This window comes from Triticum urartu, chromosome 3A (assembly GCF_056163025.1).
Source record: "Triticum urartu cultivar PI428250 chromosome 3A, HENAU_Tu73, whole genome shotgun sequence".
Lineage (NCBI taxonomy): Eukaryota > Viridiplantae > Streptophyta > Magnoliopsida > Poales > Poaceae > Triticum > Triticum urartu.
The window spans coordinates 562,931,523-562,937,522 of record NC_141875.1 but is presented as its reverse complement, the minus strand read 5'-3'; positions in this window follow the sequence as shown (position 1 = coordinate 562,937,522).

The window sequence follows — 6,000 nt, the reverse complement described above, 5'->3', positions numbered from 1 at the left end:
AACAGCAAATTTTCCCATTTTTCTCTATAGAGAAGGACCGATTTGGAAACTCGGGATGAGGTAACCTGTGCTAATACCTCTGCTATCTTCGAGAATGCTTGGTGGCAGTATCAGAATTACCTGAAGAAAACGTACTTCACCGGCAAAGAAACTCATCAAATTCCCTTACGTTCTCCTGAGACACATTTACTGGACGATGACTGGGAACGCCTTGTTCTGTACTGGTCCCGAACCAAGAATGTGTTAAGGTCTATGAGCTCATTTTCTATTTTAAGTACTATATTCTTGCGTCTTACTGTACTCTGTTCATGTAGAACAAGTACCTAAACCTGAAGAACAGTTGTTCTAATTTAAGATTCCATTGCTATCATAGTTCAAAAAAGCGCTAGGCGTTAATTGTCAGTTTTGCTACCGCCTTGCACTTTACTGACCAAAGCGCATGCTTATACGTAGTTATGCATAGATTAAGCATAGTTATGCGCAATGCGTTTCGCCAACGCCTAGAGCCTAGGCGTGCTTAAGCGCTCGCTTAGGCGTGCCTTTTTTAACTATGATTGCTATCGTGCATACTGCTTTGCTCTTGTATCACTGTATTTACTCATACAAAGTTATTTTTAAATTGAAGGATCCAATCGAAACTTCAATGGCACAGCAGGTATGCTCACGCATGTTTCTTTAACAGGCTTGTTCTTCTCAATAGCTCTGTTGATTTCAATTTCAATCGTGTATACAGTTGACTTCTCATATCATGCACATTACTAGCATCACAACAGAGCCAATAGTGTTGTTGTACATGTAGACCCGTGGTATCCATCTGAAATCTTGTTGTGTCGTGTAGTTTCCCACGCTTTGTATTCTTTCACTACTGCTTTGTCTTGAACTGATATGATTTGAACCGTGTCTCTATTTTGATTTGGCAAGACAATGCAGTGGCCATAGGACATAGATATATGTTTGTTTGATGCTTTTATTATGTACTAGTATTTGGCGATAGAAAACTTGGTAGTTTAATCCTGTCCACCTTACTAATGAACTGGTTCACCGAAATGAGTTTCATATACTAGTACATGCTAAACTGTTATGTGCCTGCTTGTTTCTTCTTTTAGAATGCTGACAGAATATTGGGGAAGAGTGCCTTATTAAGCAATGGTAAAGGAAGTAATGCAGATAAGGTTCAGGATAGTGACACATCCTTGTTGGTCTCCAACAAAGCTGATAAAACAGCTAAGGAAGACTATCTCGAAGACAGTGAGACAACCCCAAAGTCCTGTCTTGATTTAGTGTTGGAGTTACTGGCCACTGCCGCTTGCACAAGCTATTCAAACTCACTGTCTGAATCAGTTTGGTTTCTTGAGTCTCAACTACAAGCTGAAAGACATCGATCAGCTGTGCTGCGACAAGAAGCGGAAGGACTGTGGGAGTCCCTGGAGCATTCAGATGCATACTTTCTGGTGCAACAGCAAGCGTTGGAGGATTTTAGCGCCAAACAGGACAAAGCTAATAAGCTTGCTAAGCTTATTGCCAGCATGGTGGATACCACATTTCTTGAGCTCTTCTGAAGTTGTTTCAGTTATGCTCTTGTTTTGCTGCCGCGTTTATTTGCACTGGTGGCCAATTTTGATGGCCAGTGTATGTAATATGTTGCTTTGTTCCCTATATTTGCACTGGTGGCGAACGTTGATGCCCAGTGGATGTAATATGTGTAATAGAGGTAATAGGCTAGCGTTAATTGCTTGCTTATTTATTTCCTTATTGTCTTGTTTAGTTGTTTGCTTGTAGTCACTGCAGTTCTTTTTCTGTGTTTTTCTAGTGGCCACAATAACCTATTTTTGGAAACTAGGCCAAAATAATCATGGCAGCACATGGACTGTTGTAACCATGGGCCTCCTGCGGGCTGTATGATCCATGGGCCTTCAACGGGCCATAGGATCCATTGGCCTTCTATACGGGCCGTAGGATCCATGGGCCTTCTACGGGTCGTACGATCCATGGGCCTTTACGGGCCATAGGATCCATGGGCCTTCTACGGGGTGTATCGTCATTTCGCCAATCATGCGCCGTACTATTCATGGACAATAACGGGATGTTTATTGGCCGTATTTGATAACTCTATGAAAACAGCCCAACGGGTTTTTTTCGACATGAAAACGGCCCAACGTATTAACGGGCCACAGACGGGCCGACTGTAACCACAGGCTGAATTTGGCCCACAAGCAGAAAATGACAGTAACGGGACGTAAGTAACCGAATGCTGGAAATGAGCCCAAGAATAAATGGGCCCTGAGAAGGCCGAAAGATATCATGGGCTGGAAATGGCCCAACGGAATAATGGGCTGTTAATGGGTATAAAGTGATACATTGTTCATTACGGGCCAATTTTACCACGGGCCGTTAAGGGGCCGAGGGTTACTAAGGGCCTCATATGGGCCGAAAGACATCATGTGCCATACATGGGCCGGAAGTTAAAACGGGCTGGAATTATATTGGACGGCCCAGATGACGCTATTGGGCCTAATTCGGATAGGCCGTAAACGGGCCCTAGGATAGCGGGCTGTAAATGGGCTATATGCGAACAGGCCATTAACAGGCTTGCCGTGGGCCGGCTCTCCACCTTATCACCAAGTCAAATGGGCCAGCCTTTTCACAGGAATGGGCCTTTGTTGGGCCGTGCCACATGTCGGCGTATCATAGGCGCTTTGGGTCCAATGAATGGATGACATCTGTCCCAATGGTGAGCCGACACGTGTTTCCTCCAGCCAATGATGATTTTACACTTGGAAAATCCCCATTGGTCGGGGCTATTAACGGGTTATCGGATCCAAAACCGGATCCGATAGCTTAACGGTGTTCCGTTACGATGGATGCCACATGTCGGTCACCCTTGACGAAAGCACTTCTGTGACGCGCGATTTATCGTCATGGAAGTGGACACTTCCGTGATGATAATTTTGGTAATGTCATGGAACACTTCTACGATAGCACAAGTATGACTATCTTGATTCTGTCATGGATGTACATGCATGACAGAAAACGTGACCTACTGTGACAAACACATATCATCACGAAAGTGTATTTTTTTGTAGTGCGTGCATCAACCCCTATGCATAGATTACCCCAATTTCACCGCAGGAATCCGCAAGTTGAGTGCCAAAACATATATCAAGTGAATCAATACGATACCCCATTGTCACCACGAGTATTCAATTGCAAGACATATATCAAGTGTTCTCAAATCCATAAAAGTATTCAATCCGATGACAACGAGATCTCAAAGGGAAAAACTCAGTTCATCTCAACAAGATAGAGAGGGGAAACACCATATGGTCTGACTATATTAACAAAGCCCGCGATACATCAAGATCGTGACATCTCAAGAACACGAGAGAGAGAGAGAGAGAGTAAACACATAGCTACTGGTACAAACTCTCAGCCCCGAGGGTGGACTACTCCCTCCTCATCATGGTGGCCGCCGAGATGATGAAGATGGCCACCGAAGATGATTCCCCCCTCCGGCAGGGTGCCGGAATGGGTCTAGATTGGTTTTCGATGGCTACAGAGCCCTGCAGCGGTGGAACTTTTGATCTAGGTTAACCCCAAGGGGTTTCGGAAAATTTGGGAATTTATAGTGCAAAGAAGGGGTACGGGAGGCCACCGAGGTGGGCACAACCCACTTGGGCGCGCTAGGGCCCCCTGGCGCGCCCTGGTGGGTTGTGCCCCCTCGGGGCACCCCCAGGTGCTGCTCTGGCCCATCGGGAGTCTTCTAGCCCATAAAAAATCCACAAAAATTTTCACGATGTTTGGACTCCATTTGATATTGATTTTCTGCGATGTAAAAAACAAGCAAAAAACAGCAACTGGCTCTGGGCACTGGGTCAATAGGTTAGTCCCAAAAAATGAAAGTTGCTATAAAATGATTGTAAAACATCTAAGAATGATAATATATTGGCATGAATACTTCATAAATTATAGATACGTTGAATACGTATCAGCATCCCCAAGCTTAATTCCTACTCGTCCTCGAGTAGGTAAATGATAAAAGAAATAATTTATGAAGTGTGAATGCTAGCAAAGTGCACAAGTTTGATCAATGATAATTTCAATCACTTTTCCTAGCATCATAACAACAATTCTTTCTTATGAAACTGCTCGTGTTATAGTGGCAACCAATTCACATGTTAAGGTTCAAACAATGAATTCTTTTGAAACCCAACAACCTATGTTCTTAGTCACCAAGCAATTGCAATTCAACTTATTCAACAGAATTTAAGTAAGAGATCCACATACTCAACCATCATATAGTCTTCTATGATTTTTAACACTCACCTTGTACACATGAGAAAAACGTTTCAACCGGACACATAGAAAGATAGGGGCTTATTGTTTTGCCTCCCAACGTATTCACCTCAAGGGTGATGTCGACAATAATAACTCATGCCACCCATATTCAACTGGACATATGTGCCTAGATCTTTTCTCGCCACATGATGCTTGCCAAAAGAGAAAAATAAAAAGGAATAGAGAGAAAAACTTTGACTCTTTGCATAAAAGTAAATACATAAAAGTAAAAGATAGGCCCTTCGCCGAGGGAAGCATAGGTTGCCATGCGCTTATTTGTTTGTATGCTCGACCCCTTAGTGCAAGAGAATGTCACGTTATATTGCCCCTTATGATAGCAACCTTTATTATGCAGTCCGTCACTTTTATTGCTTTGCCATCACAAGTTCGTACAACGCTCAATTTTCTCTTACACTAAATGATCTTACACTTTTAGAAGCAATTTTATTGCCTTATTGCACCTATGACAACTTACTTGAACGATCTTGCTCAATCCTTAGGTAGGTATGGTGGACTCTTGAAAATAAGATTTGGGTTTAAGGGTTTTTGGATGCACAAGTAGTATCTCTACTTGGTGCGGATTTTTTGGCTAGCAAAGATGGGGGCAAGCACCACATGTTGAAGGATCTATGACAATATAACTTCTATGTGAATATGAACAAACATAAACCATTATGTTGTCTTCCTTGTCCAACGTCAACAATTTTGGCATATAATATTTTGATGGGGGCTCACAATCACAAAAGATTTCCATGATAGTGTATTTATATGTGAAATTTCTCTTATACTAATTATTCGTGAATTGCTTGTATGACCAATATTGTGATTGTCAAGCCTCAAAAGACTTCACTTTCTAAACCCAATGTGAAGCTACCACTAGGCATGATATGATTTCAACTCCATGACATTCAATTTATCCAACAATTTACTCATAGGATATAAGTGAAGCACAAGAGTAAATGACATAGAAAAGAGCTTCGTTGATGGCATGTGAATGTCGCTTACTTAGCCTCCCTGGCAACTATTTGAGGACTCTATTTTATTTAAAAACTTTCAGATCTAAGTATATTATTAAAACAACAAGCAAAATAAAAATAAAATGACATTCTAAGAATAGCACAACTCATGTGAAGAAGCAAAAACTTAGGCTCAACCGATACTAACCGATAATTGTTGAAGAAGAAAGGTGGGATGCCTACCGAGGCATCCCCAAGCTTAGATGCTTGAGACTTCTTGAAATATTATCTTGGGATGCCTTGGGCATCCCCAGGCTTGAGCGTTTGTGTCTCCTTAATTCCTCTTATATCACGGTTTTCCTAAATCTCAAAAACTTCATCCACACAAAACTCAACAAGAACTCATGAGATAAGTTAGTATAAACCAATGCAAAAACCTTATCATTCACTACTGTAGCAAACCACCTAAATTATTATTCAACATTGCATACTAAATGTCTCTGCATATTTAATACTTCTATTCTCAAATAGAATCATTAAACAAGCAAACATATGCAAACAATGCAAACATAACAGCAATCTACCAAAACAGTATAGTCTGTAAAGAATGCAAAAGTATGAATACTTATTCAACTCCAAACAATATAAAAATTTAACACACTGTAGAAAATTTATCACAGATCATTGTGCAAAAAGTTTCAACATTTTA